This window comes from Rhamphochromis longiceps, linkage group LG13, assembly GCF_057381845.1.
Source record: "Rhamphochromis longiceps isolate RC_006_pf linkage group LG13, R_longiceps_female_GT1.1, whole genome shotgun sequence".
In the NCBI taxonomy this organism is placed as follows: domain Eukaryota; kingdom Metazoa; phylum Chordata; class Actinopteri; order Cichliformes; family Cichlidae; genus Rhamphochromis; species Rhamphochromis longiceps.
In genome coordinates this window covers 576711-592011 of record NC_140569.1, presented here as the reverse complement: position 1 = coordinate 592011, position 15301 = coordinate 576711, and positions in this window count along the sequence as shown.

Below are 15301 nucleotides of genomic sequence, written 5' to 3'. Positions count from 1 at the left end.
CCGATCTATGACACGTACATGTTGCAAACACTTGAACTTTTGTTTTTATTTGCGAAATGGTTGTTATCAGACAGTGACACAACTCTGAGCATAGGAGAACATAGATTTCCAGATGGCAATATAAAAAAGCACATTTATGGGTTCATATATGTGCAGTTGTGTAGTGATTAGCAACACTGCCTCACAGCAGGACAGATCGGAGTTTGAATCAATTGTTTTATGAGGTGTTCGCAGAGGTGCAATCCCAATCTCAACATTTTTAGACATCTGGCAAAGTCTTCTTTCACTTCTCTTCAGGGTTTTTAAGCATGTTTTTACTGAGTGGGTTCTCTCTCTCTTTTCTTTCTATTATCAGAATATATTTAAAGAGGGTAAAAATGCTCAAAGGTCTTAGAAATAAAAATGATCTAACTCGTGGTGTGTTTAACGATCAGTTTGAGACGGAGATGCTATCAGGTAAGGAGCAATATTTAAAGACAGAAATACATACACTATTAAAGCCTTGAATTTCACTTAGCAAAATATGAGTTCAGTTTGAATCAACTGAATTATTTCTAGTTTCACAGCCAATTTAAATCAGTATTTCTGAGCGCTGAGCAGCACTTGGCATTTTAGATGACTCACATCTACCAATTCAGTTTTATTTTCACAGAGGAGTAGGAACATTAAAACTAATCTGAGAGTCAGACTAAGAATGTGAGACAGTGCAGTGCAGAGACAGACATAGAAAGAGGTCAGGGGTCCTTTTGTTTTCTGTTCCAGTACGGGGAAAAACAGGCACTCCAAGACCTCGAACTATGCAGCGCCAGCTCCCACTCACCCGCTCTTATCCACAGGATCAAAAGTGGCAGAGTCACCACTGTGACAACACCCTCATCTCCTCCATTCCAGACCCAGGAATGGCACCAATGCTGTCACTTGAGCCTCTCTGCTCAGCAGCATATTTCAGAAGGGCATCATCATCCCTTATCAAAAATATCTGCGCAGAATGGTCCATCTGGAATAACTCAGCCTGGGATTTCTTTACAGCTTTTCCATTGGGACAAGTCCAGTATTCCACAGGACAATCTACATTTTAAGTGGCGTGATTAAGAAAGTATGAGTCATTTTGTTATGTGTAGTAAGTAATATCAAGATACAGACCTGAAAACACTGGATGTGCTGTGTGGAGGTCAGAGATGGCATCATGTGCTGGTGTGAAAAAGTGCCCCACTTCCTGATTTTGTCACACTTAAATGTTTCAGATCAAACAAATTAAAATGTTAGACAAAGATAAGATGAGGTTGTATGTGAGTTTCACCTTGCATCCTTCCCTCACTGTGCTCACCCCACAGCACACTCTGATGGACATCTCCCCCAGGACTCACTGGCTCCCCGTTACATCACTTCCTGTGTGTTCCCCTCGTGTAACATTCTCCGTCCCCTGCCTTCAAAGTTTCTCAGGACTCTGTGAATGTTATCATGCTGAGCTCTGAGTTCTGTTTTGTAAATAATGTTTATATAATGCATGTTTAAGAGTGGTTGCACAATAGCATGTTTAAAGAAAGTGAGAACTGCACGTGAACTAAGAGATGTGTTGACCACAGTTAAAATACGACAGCCAACAGTGATAAAAACAGGATTAAATAAGATAAATAGGGGAACATAATAATTACACTCATCACAAAGAGCAGGACATAAAGGGGATATTAAGAGGTCAATAACAACAGGTTCTCTGCATAAGGTTACAAGTTTTTTCAATAAGATCTCACACATTATATTGCTTAATGTAACTACAGATATTGATCTGTAGTCAGAAGATCAATAAGAGAAATAAAAACCATACAAGGAACTTGAGACCTGGGTGGTGATACAAAAACTCAGGATTTGTCTTCTTTACAGCTCTTTGATACTAAACATTATGTTCAAAGAATTTCAGGAAACTCCGGAGAGGATCTTGGAGTGCCTCCTCTTTTCATTTTCACTGCGCTTGTCTGCAGATACGTCAGAGAATGAATATTCTCGTTCAGCTGAGGCTCACAATGTGCCCTCTTTCTCAAAGAGGAGCAAGAGCAATTCAATCAACTATCTCCCAGGAAGTATGGTCAAAAACTCCTCTACACTGTATTCATAGCTCAATTTCAATTCAGGTCAATTCAGTTTTATTTATACAGCACAAAATCACAACAACAGTCACCTCAAGGTGCTTTATACTGCAGAGTAGACCCTACAATAATGTATGCAGAGAAACACCCAAGAATCATATGAACGAGCACTTTGGCGACAGTGGGAAGGAAGAACTCCCTTTTAACAGGAAGAAACCTGGAAGGATCACCCGATCCAGCCCTAACTATATGCTTTAGCAAAAAGGAAAGTTTGAAGCCTAATCTTGAAAGTAGAGATAGTGTCTGTCTCCTGAATCCAAACTGGAAGCTGGTTCCACAGAAGAGGGGCCTGAAAACTGAAGGCTCTGCCTCCCATTCTACTTTTAAATACTCTAGGAACAACAAGTAGGCCTGCAGAGCGAGAGCGAAGTGCTCTAATAGGGTGATATGGTACTACAAGGTCATTAAGATCAGATGGGGCCTGATTATTTAAGACCTTGTATGTGAGGAGCAGGATTTTGAATTCTGGATTTAACAGGAAGCCAATGAAGGGAAGCCAAAACAGGAGAAATAGATAAATTCCATCAGCAGTGCTCGGTAACCATTCTGTGTTGATGTAAACACACAGTCCACCGACATGTGCTTTTCCGAATATGCCTTCTATCCACTGAGTAAATGTGAGCAGTGAACGACTCTACTTCATGGATTTTGATTTTGACCCAGATGTAATCAGCGTATTTGCACCAGTGACTGTAGCTTTAAAGAGCCAAGTGTTCTTCAGTTGCCCAAAGGATAAGAGTTTGTTGTTTCTGGATGACAGGTTTGAGGGAACAATGAGGTGCTAATTTGTTTGTTTTCACCCACATATAGGAAACACATCATTGGATTAAAAAGGAGCTTAAATTTCAGGGATGTGTTTTTGTAGTAACCCACAGGAACTTTTTATGTTATTTGAATTTCTTTTCAAAAATGGGGAATAACATCAATTTGTGTTCATCATGAAAAACATAAATGTTAAAGTTTCATACTTCAAAGTTTTACTAGTTGAAATGTTAACTAAGCATCTCTAATCAGTTCATATTGTTGGAACTGTGTTTATTCTGACAGAGTTCTGATGACGTGTCAAAGCCGGGTCTGTGTTGTGCAACATGTCTGCTGGAGGGGATCTCGTTTTAGTCATAATTTAAGAGATTTAATATGAAGTGTTTTTAACCTTTACACCAGTCATCTGTTTTAGAACATGTATCGAGGAATAACTTATTTGCATCGGAGTGTGTTCGATGCAATAGTTGACCAGAATAAAATACACAGAAGGCTGGCATCTAAGTTCTGTAGTGTTTATCAAGAGTCATGTTTTCTCTTCCTCAAACACAAATAAAATGCAGGTTAATATCTAACAGTGTTTGTTTATCGATAAATAATCCTGAACTTTTACATTTACTAGTTTACAAGAAACTGTTCAAGGGTGTGTAGCAGCTGTACAGCATGTTTAGTCATATTGAAAACACTGGTAACAAGAATTCATGAACGAATGTATAAATCAGCAGTTTAATCTGAAAACAGAAATCAAACAGGATCAAATGCATTTCTTTCTATTCTTTTATTTTCTAAACATTTTGAGTATTTAAATATTTACAAAGTTTTCATTTCACCTAATAAACAGGTTTAAAACGCCTGTTGTTTGCATAAATATGTCAGTCAAAACATTAAAAAAGAAAAACAATACTACTTTTATAAAGCTATCTGTAGTAAAAAAAATTAATAATTAACATCCCCAAATCAACCAGTTTTTAACATCAGATAAAAACAATGAATTCTTTCTTTGTTTAAAACTAAAGAATAAAAATAAGCCGTGTCTGTCCCAGAAACTGGATTGTAGTGCTGTCACTGCAACTAAAGATCTCAGCTAAGGATGGAAAGGTAACAGTGCAGGAACCGTAGTCACGGGTGGGCGTGGGGCAGTTCATGTCAAGGACCTGGTTCAACTTTGATCGTTCACTTGAGAACATTGATTTGGTTAAACATATTCATTTGCTACAATCTTGAACACAAAATCAAAACAAATAATAAAAATCATTTTTGTTAGCAAAATTTCCCAAAGCAGGTTTATAAGTCATTCTGTATTATAGGAAAAGATATTCATTGGGTTCATCTGCTGTGCTTGGTTGAAGTAAGAGGTTCTCTGACGTGATAAGGCAACACAAGGTGAGAATGGGTTCATCACAGGTATAAGGTCCTCTCTGCTGGCATCCACTGCCTCCCGAGGAACTGTTTCAGAGGATCCTGTCCTCCAAAACCATGAGGGATGGTGTACGTGGGAATCACGCATCCACTTGGAGCAACTGCATCTCTGCTTCTGCGTATTCTGTTGGTGTTTCACAAATGTGCAGCTTGTTGCAGCTCTTCCTGTAAATGTTAACAGTTATAAAAATCTCACATCAGTAAAAGAACAGATTTCTTTTGGTTCAACGTGTTACCCACGTGAGTGGGTAACACGTTGAGAGGAAGGAGTGAGAGGAAGGACGCTAGCATCAACTAGCTAGCCGGTCGTCACGGCAAAGCTACAAGAGCGTCTCTCAGCATGGGCCCGAAAAAAGTTCTGTCAGCCGAGGAAGGAGACGATATTAAGAAGTCGCTGGAGTTTATGACAGAGGAGATTTCTACTGTCAAACTGCAGCAGAAAGCCATCCTGGACCTGGTCGAGGAAGTTAAGGCTCTCCGCATCCAGAACGCCGAGAAGGATCGGCGGCTGGCGTACCTGGAGAACAGAGTGGTGGATTTGGAGCAGGACACCCGGATGAACGATGTTATCATCACGGGGCTTCGCATCAAACCCCGGTCATATGCCCGGGCGGTCGCCACTGACAATGTAGGAGGGCCAGGAGAGGAAGATGTCAACTCCACGGAGCATCAAGTGGTTACCTTTCTACGGTCCAAAGGTGTGGAAGTGGATTATAACAACATTGAGGCTTGCCACCCTCTACCCCGAAAAAATGACAGTGACAAACCAGCCATCATTGTGAGATTTGCAAACAGAAAACAGAAAACAGCACTGTTAAAACAAGGAAGGAAACTGAAAGGATCCGATGTCTTCATGAACGAACATCTGATAAAAAGAAATGCGGACATTGCCAGGAAAGCACGTTACTTGAAGAAACAGGGAAAAATTCAAAATACATGGACCACCAACTGCAAAGTATTCATTAAACTCAATGGAACACCGGAACAAGCCAAAGTGTTGGTCATCAGAAATATGGAAGAGCTGGACAAATACTGAGGTCAACTTACTCTGGAGGTATGAATACACATGTGACGTGACACACAACACAACACATGGCACAGTCCAAAAGAACTTCATCTGCATCCGGCAACAATATCAACATGACTCATTGGAATTCTCTTTATGATAATCTGGAACTGAGAACATTTCGATACACAGACCATAATGTTCTAGACTTAGAAAAGGATATAGACCCGGAAAATAATTTCTTCTACAACATCAGCTGTAACTGCTGCTACTTCACTGATGAACAGTTTAAGCACACCATCAACACGGAAAATAAATGATCAATAATCCATTTTAATAGCAGAAGTCTGTATGCCAACTTCAACAATATAAAGGAATATCTAAATGAGTTGACAAATCCATTTGGAATTATTGCCATTTCTGAAACATGGATCAATGCGGAGAAAGGAATGGACTTTGGACTGGAGGGATATGAAGTGAATTTTGTAAATAGAAGGAACAAGAGTGGAGGGGGAGTAGCTGTGTATGTGGATAAAAACCTAAACTACAAGGTGGTAGAAAGTATGACAACTGTAATTGATAATTTACTAGAATGTATAACAATTGAAATTTATAAGGAAAAAGAGAAAAATGTAATAATTAGCTGTATATATAGAACACCTGGCTCTAGTATTCAAGTATTTAATGACTTCATAGAGGAAATATTCTCTAAAACAAATCAAAAAGTTGTGTTTATCTGTGGTGATTTTAATATTGACCTGTTGAATCCAAAAAAGCATAAAATGAGCGACGGATTCCTAAACACTATGTACAGTTTGAGTTTACATCCTAAAATAACCAGGCCTAGCAGAATTACACCACATTGTGCCACCTTACTTGACAATATTTTCACTAACAATATGGAAAACAACATTGTGAGCGGAATATTAATTAATGACATCAGTGATCACCTACCAGTTTTTGCAGTTTATGACACTAATTATAAGAAAAATCAGCATGAAGAACAACTGAGATACAGACGTGTAAGGACAGAAGAAACTATGACTGCATTTAAGAACGATCTATTAAATCAGGACTGGGACAATGTGTACAAAGAAGCTGATATTGATATTGCATATGGCATATTTTTAAGAATATTCATGGAGTTGTACGATAAAAACTGTCCAACAATAAAATACAACAGAAAGCACAAATATTCAGATAGACCATGGCTCACTAAGGGTTTACAAAATGCATGTAAAAAGAAAAATACACTCTATAGGGAATACCTAAAACAAAGAACAAAAGAAGCTGAAAATAAATATAAAAAATACAAAAATAAGTTGACCAATATTATACGTGTATGTAGAAAGGAGTATTATAGTAAAATATTGAACAACAATAAACATAATATGAAAGGAATATGGGATGTTTTAAACGGTATCATTAAAAATAATTCTGGACAACAAAGTTATCCACAATACTTTATCGATAATGGCAATATTATGGAAAACACTGCTGATAAGGTCAACAGCTTTAATCATTATTTTGTAAATATTGGACCAAAACTGGCAGAACAAATTCCTGAGTCACTGCCATCAGTAGAATGTAGTGAAAACCTGATTGATAGGAACCCTAACTCAATGTTCCTCACATCAGTGGAGGAAAAAGAAATAATTGACATTGTACACATGTGTAAATATAAAACATCCACTGATTGTAATGATATTGACATGAAAATCGTCAAGAAGGTCATTGAAGGAATTGTAGGACCTCTAACATATATTTGCAACTTATCATTTCAGACGGGAAAAGTGCCAAACAAAATGAAAATAGCTAAAGTTGTGCCGCTGTATAAGATAAGATAAGATAAGATAAGATAAGATAACCTTTATTAGTCCCACACGTGGGAAATTTGTTTGGTCACAGCAGGAAGTGGACAGTGCAAAAGTTATGACGCAAAAATTAGAATACAATAAGAATAAATACAGTACACAGCTGTACAGAATAGAATAAAATAATATACTATATACAGTAGGATAAAATAGAATAAAAATATACAATAAGATAAAAATAGAATACGAATGCTATATACAACTGAGTAAAAATACAACGATGCCAGAAAAGATTATTGCACTTAGTATTATTGCATATGTGTGGATGTGTGTGTTTGTTCAGTTAAAGTCTTTATTATGGAGTCTGACAGCAGTGGGGAGGAAAGACCTGCGAAATCTCTCCGTCCCACACCGTGGGTGCCGCAGTCTCCCACTGAAGGAGCTGCTCAGTGCTGTCACAGTCTGCTGCATGGGGTGGGAGACGTTGTCCAACAGGGATGACAGCTTAGCCGCCGTTCTCCTGTCACTCACCACCTCCACTGGGTCCAGAGGGCATCCTAGAACAGAGCTGGCCCTTCGGATCACCCTGTTCAGTCTCTTCCTGTCCCCAGCAGAGATGCTGCCGCCCCAGCAGACCACGCCATAAAAGATAGCAGAAGCCACAACAGAGTCATAGAAGGTCTTCAGGAGTGGGCCCTCCACTCCAAACGACCTGAGTCTCCGCAGCAGGTACAGGTATAAAACCGGGGATAGACGCCACTTCACAAATTACAGGCCTGTTTCTTTACTACCACAATTCTCCAAAATCCTAGAAAACCTGTTTAATAAACGATTAGACAAATTCTTAGATAAATATAAATTACTCTCTGACAGTCAATATGGATTCAGATCAAAAAGATCAACATCTCTGGCATTAATCGAATCAGTTGAGGAGATTACGAATGCTATAGATCAGAAACAGTATGCAGCTGGAGTATTTCTGGATCTCAAGAAAGCATTCGACACAATCAATCATGACATATTAATTAATAAACTGGAACGGTATGGGATTAGGGGGGTTGTACTACAATGGGTGAAAAATTATTTAAGTGACCGGAAACAATTTGTGAAGCTGGGTGTCCATTCCTCATCATGCTTGGACATTGCTTGTGGTGTTCCACAAGGCTCTGTACTGGGTCCAAAATTATTTATTATTTATATAAATGATATTTGTAAGGCATCTGATATATTAAAATTAGTTATATTTGCAGATGACACAAATATTTTTTGTTCTGGGGGGAATCTAAAGGAGCTGCTGGATACAATTACTTCAGAAATGTGCAAAATTAAAAAATGGTTTAACAGGAACAAACTATCGCTAAATCTAAGTAAAACTAAAATTATCTTATTTGGGAATTCCCTTAGAAATGCACAAGTGCAGATTCATGTAGATGGTGTGGAAATTGAAAGAGTACTTCAACATAAGTTTCTTGGTGTGATTATAGATGATAAATTAAACTGGAAGTCTCATATAAATCATATACATAACAAAATTTCAAGAAGTGTCTCAATCTTGAGTAAAGTAAAACACATTCTGGACCACAAATCACTCCACATTCTCTATTGTTCCCTGATTGCACCGTATTTGAATTACTGTGCAGAGGTTTGGGGCAATACTTACAAATGTTCGCTATCATCAATCTTTATATTACAAAAAAGGGCCATAAGGATAATCCATAAAACTGGTTACAGAGATCATACAAATCCACTATTCTTAAAATCAAAAATTCTAAAATTCACAGATCTGGTTCATTTTCTCACAGCACAAATTATATATAAAGCAATAAATAACCTGCTTCCTGACAATATTCTAAAAATGTTTTCTAAAAGGGAACGGGGATACAATTTGAGGGGGGAATTAAATTTAAAACATCCTCGTATCCGTACAACATTAAAAAGTTTTTGCATCTCTGTGTGTGGAGTGAAGCTGTGGAACAGACTAAGTAAAGATATGAAGCAATGTCCAAGCATGGCGCAGTTTAAAAAGCGGTTTAAGGATATGGTTTTTACAGGGTACAGGGAAAAGGTAGAGATTTGATAGGGTGTTCTTGTCTAATATTTTCATGTGTGTGCGCATGCACGGGTTTGTTGGTATATATATATATATATATATATATATATATAATTGTAGGTTGTGTATCCTTGAGGTGTTAATGGGGTTATTGAAAATGTGTATATGTGCGTATGTGTGTATATACGTATGTATGGATAGATAGAAACATATATGTGTATATATTTAAAAAAAAAAAATTACACATAACATATAATGTAATTGCAAGGAGGTATTTCTGTAGTCTATTGATACTAGATAGTGGAAAAGGGGTGGGATTAAATAAGCTTATGCTTCTTCCTGCTCCTTTTTGAACATGGACGTTATTTGGAGTTGTGGTTGCTCGTTTTCCTTTTGTTTGCTTTGTTCATTTGTCTCTTTTAATTCTATTTTTTTTATACTTTTTCAACATGTTCAAAATAAAGATTCAATCAATCAATCAAACCCAAAAGCACCACACAACAATACTTTACTCAACAATAACAGCCATGTCTGCGTGATACTGTGGAAAAGGGGGATTTCTGAACATGAATAGCTTTGAACAGTGTAATTCTATGTTTCTGGGCAGTGAAAGAAGGATAGTTTCATGTGCTGAACACAGTGATAATAAGGCTGGTTTACGTGCCCGCTGGGTGTTAATGCACACTTTTTATACTCTCTCTCTCTCTAACACACACACACACACACACACACACACACACACACACACACACACACACACACACACACACACACACAATGACTCAGTAAAAGAATAGAAACATAGTTACACTGTTTTATTGTCTTTTAGTTCGTGGAGGTGTTTATCCAGTGCTGAGCATGATGCCATCTCAGAAAGGCCCACTGGCCAGTTGTGATTGCCGGACCCGGACCCGCTTTTCGCGGATGATATGGTTCTGTTGGCTTCATCGGGTGATGGCCTCCAGCTCGCACTGGAACGGTTCACAGCCGAGTGTGAAGCAGCGGGAATGAGGATCAGCACCTCCAAATCTGAGGCCATGGTTCTCAGCCGGAAAAGGGTGGAGTGCCCACTCCGGGTCGGGGATGAGTTCCTGCCCCAAGTGGAGGAGTTCAAGTATCTCGGGGTCTTGTTCGCGAGTGATGGGAGAAGGGAGCCAGAGATCGACAGACGGATTGGGGCTGCAGCTGCAGTAATGTGGACGCTGCACCGGTCCGTCGTGGTGAAGAGGGAGCTGAGTGTAAAAGCGAAGCTCTCAATTTACCGGTCGATCTACGTCCCTACCCTCACCTATGGCCACGAGCTGTGGGTAGTGACCGAAAGAACGAGATCGCGGATACAAGCGGCAGAAATGAGCTTCCTCCGAAGGGTGGCTGGCCTCTCCCTTAGAGATAGGGTTAGGGTGATTTCTGCGTGGTTGCTCAACCCCATATGGGTCAAGATATTTCAGTAAATGTCCCACAGGACTCTGTGTGACAACATAACCTGCCTGAATGCAGTTCAGGTGTAGTTTGTATCCATGGAGCCTCCCGTGTCCCTCCAGCTCATCAATAAGAAATCGACTATAAGAAAGCCCCACGTCTGTGAGGTTTCTTCTAAGTGTCCGTGTGCTTATCTGTTCAATAACAGCAAAATGTTCCCACGCCTCAATCCAAGCATAAAACATAACTTAATCAATTCTGATAAATGAGACGCTGCTCTGCACCGTCACCAACTTAATTATGTTTCAACCTCCTAGGACCTGACGTCCACATATGTGGGCATCACATTTTGGGTTATTTACACCAAAATACTCAATTTTGCTCTACAAGGGCCTGATATCCACTTACGAGGACATTATGCTGCTGCTGTTCTATCGAAATTTTAAACAAAGATCCTCATATGTGGCTCTCATTTCTCTTAGAAACAAAAATTAGGTTAAAAAAAATCAGGTAATTCTTTGTTTTTACATTCATCAGGTCCCAATCAGCCCAAAGAGAAATTTAAAATGCTGCTGTGGAAGAGTTTGGGTTTTAGGAGGTTAATGTAAACATCTAATTCATCTTAGAACAACAAAAGATATGTTATAATGTAAAGACTTTATTCAAGGTTCAAGGTTCTTTATTTGTCACATGCATAGTTATACAAGTATAACACACAGTGAAATGTAGCCTGACACGCTCCTCGACATGTACAAAAATTGGGGGGGGGGGGGGTGTAGAGGAAGAACATCATATATATATATACATACAGTATATTCACTGGGTGAATGTGCAGTAGTAGCAGCAAGCAGGTGAATTCTGTACATTAATATGAATAGATATCTGACTATTTTACAGGATAGACAATATAAACATATTTAAAATTAAAGGAATTGAAATGTACATTGTGCCTTGGTTTAGTGTCTGGAAGAGAGTCCTGTCTCAGTCAATTATAGATGATGTGAGCGGGCGGGTGTGTGTGTTTAGGGCACGGATGGCTTGGGGATAGAAGCTCCTCTTGAGTCTCTCTGTCCTTGCCCGGAAGATGCGGAACCTTCTACCAGATTGCAGAAGTTGGAACAGTTTGTTGCCAGGATGGGACGGGTCCTTCAGTATCTGCGCTGCTCTAGTCCGGCATCTCCTGGTGTAGGTGTCCTGAAGCGGGGGGAGAGCAATCCTGCAGCAGCGTTCTGCTGTACGGATCACTCTCTGGAGAGCTTTTTGGTCCTTCACACAGCTGTTCCCAAACCACGATGTCATGTTCTGTGTGAGGATGCTCTCCACAGCGCCTGTATAGAAAATCCTGAGGATCTCTGGAGAGACCCTGAACTTCCTCAGTTGTCGTAGGTGATACAGGCGCTGCCTAGCCTTTTTGGTCTGGACCTGAATGTGGGCAGCCCATGTCAGGTCTGAGGAGATGTGGACACCAAGATACTTGAAGGACTGCACCCTCTCCACTGGAGCTCCATTGATGATAATGGGCTTGTAGTCTCTGTGCTGACCCCTTCTGAAGTCCACCACCAGCTCCTTGGTCTTGCCGACGTTCAGCTGGAGGTGGTTGTCCTGGCACCATGATGCCAGATTCTTCACTTCATCCATGTAGGCCGCCTCATCGTTGTTGGAGATGGCACCCAACACCACTGTGTCGTCAGCAAACTTCACAATGGTGTTGGAGCCATGGGTGGCCACACAGTCTGAAGTGTAGAGGGAGTAGAGCAGTGGCGAGAGGACACATCCCTGAGGTGCTCCTGTGTTGATGGTGATGCTGTTGGAGAAGCACCTGCCCACCCTCACCACCTGAGTTCTGCCAGTGAGGAAGTCCAACACCCATGCACACAGACGGCTGTTAAGTCCCAGATCCCTCAGCTTTGTGAACAGTCTGCAGGGCACTATTGTGTTAAACGCTGAACTGTAATCAACAAACAGCATTCGCACATAGTTACCCTGTTTCTTGTCCACGTGGCTGAGAGTGGTGTGTAGGACGCGGGCGATGGCATCCTCTGTGGATCTGTTGGATCTGTAGGCGAACTGCAGCGGATCTGTGGTGTCTGGGATGGAGGAGGAGATGATGTTCTTCAGCAGCCTCTCAAACACCTTCATTACTACCGAGGTCAGTGCAACTGGCCGGTAATCGTTCAGGGATGAGGGGTTGCTGTTCTTGGGCACAGGGATGATGGTGGATCTTTTGAAGCATGTGGGGACCACAGACTTCGCCACGGACTCGTTGAAGATGTAAGTGAACACACCTGCTAGCTGGTCAGCACAGCAGCGCAGCAGACGGCCGGTGATGCCGTCTGGCCCCGCCGCTTTCCTTGTGTTCACTCTCCTCAGTGCCGCTCGGACGTCATGCTCCGCGATGCTGGTCACCGGTCTCTCGCTGATGACGTCACTGTCCTCGGTAGTCAGGCGGTAGATAGCATTAGCCGCCTGGCTAACCTCGAAACGGGCGTAGAACCGATTAAGCTCGTTGGTGAATGCAGAGTCGGCGTTGATCGGCGCAGTGTCCCTGGCTTTGTAGTCCGTAATGGTGCGTAGTCCGTGCCACATACTCCGTGTGTCGCCCTGGTGGAAGCGGGACTCCACACGTTCCCGGTACCTGCGTTTGGCATCTCTCACCGCGCGCCGCACGCCGTATGAGGCCGCTTTGTAGGCGCTCATATCGCCAGTGGCGAGACCCGCGTTGTAGGAGGCGGTCCTGGCGTTTACTGCAGTGCGGATCGATCTGTCCATCCACGGTTTCTGGTTTGGGAATGTGGTGACTCTCGCAGTGGGGATAATCTCCTCCGCTAGCATATTGACGAAGCATACTGCTACTTCCGTAAACTCGTTGATGTCGACTGCGCATGCTCTGAACATGTCCCAGTCCACGTCGTTGAGTGCGTCCTGTAGCGTAGCTTCTGATTGGGCAGTCCACCGTTTTACCTCCCTCGTGGTTACTTCTTCCCTCCGTATGCTTTGTTTATACTGGGGGATGAGGCAGATGGCGTTGTGGTCAGACTTCCCAAAAGCCGGGTGTGAGACAGCTTTGTAGCCCTGCTTGTATGGCGTGTAGCAGTGATCCAAAATCCGATCCCCTCTCGTTGGACACGAGACATGCTGGTAAAGGTTTGGCATGACTTGTCTGAGGTTCGCTTTGTTAAAGTCTCCTGCTACAATGAGGGCTGTGCCCGGGTCCTTGTTTTGAAGCGAGCTCAGCACATCATGTAATTCGGACAAAGCCATACCTGTGTCCGCTTGGGGTGGGATGTAGACCGCCGTGGCGATGACCGAGGTGAACTCACGGGGCAGATAGAAAGGGCGGCACTTAATGCTCAGGAACTCCAGATGTGGCGAGCAGCCGCTGGAGAGAGTAGAAATGCTCCTGGCATCACACCACTTTCTGTTTATCATGAAACACACTCCCCCACCTTTGGTTTTGTTCAAACCATAGGATTTTCAGGTTTGTACAATATTTTTATTGTAAGATCATGAAAAAGCTTTTGTTATAGCGTGATATAGATATATATCACGCTATGGGGCGACCGTGGCTCAGGGGGTTGGGAATCGCATCTGTAACCAGAAGGTCGCCGGTTCGATCCCTGGGCTCTCTGTCCTGGTCGTTGTGTCCTTGGGCAAGACACTTTACACTTTACCCTACTTGCCTACTGGTGTTGGCCAGAGGGGCCGATGGCGCAATATGGCAGCCTCGCTTCTGTCAGTCTGCCCCAGGGCAGCTGTGGCTACAACTGTAGCTGCCTCCACCAGTGTGTGAATGTGAGAGTGAATGAATAGTGGTATTGTAAAGCGCTTTGGGTGCCTTGAAAAGCGCTATATAAATCCAATCCATTATATATTATAAATGTTTTTAGCCTGGGTGGCAGCTCTTTGCTCCTGTAATAGCCTGTCACAATATATGGTTGATGTATTTTTCACACAGTAAAACATTTGGTTAGTCAAAGATGCGAAGTTACACAACTTTAATGAAATGAAAGTAACATTTCTTCTCATAGATTTCAGTGGCTTGTCTCATGCCACGTCTCAGTTTACGTTACAGGATTCCTCTTTTTATGTTTGAACCTAAAGAAAAGGGGAGGCTCCCGACCCGTAAAGAATGGATGGACATGCAGCACTCCATGTATAACTGGCTGTATAACTGGTGTATCTCACTGTGGGTTATTTGTATTTTACATTTTTATTTATGACTTTTCACTTACACATCTCTAGTCTCCATCTCCTTTTAGCAAATAACCAGGAATGATGACTCAATCGTTCTTTTCCTGCCATAGTTGGATTTGACATTCAAGATTTCGGTTTTTACATAAGCAGCGTTGTTTGGCCAGACCCTCAACAGATGGCAGCGTGACCCAAATAGTCCTCTCGGCTGACCTCAACACTCTTCTCTTTTTGTCTGAAGCACTGCTGCTCTCTGTCCAGAGAGACATGCTGCTTGTCAGCGCACACTCTCAACTGTGCCTCTGTAGGAGGTGGTGATAACATCTGGACTCAGATGCAACCTTTTCAGCCTCCAAAAAAGTGCAGGCAGTGGTTTACTTGGTGTGCAGGGACCAGGACAGATTGTTCATCACATGAACTCCCAGGAATGTGCTGCACGCTCTCTACTGTGCTGGTGTTGATCTAGAGTGGTGTGAATGTGAGCTGTTTTTCCTGA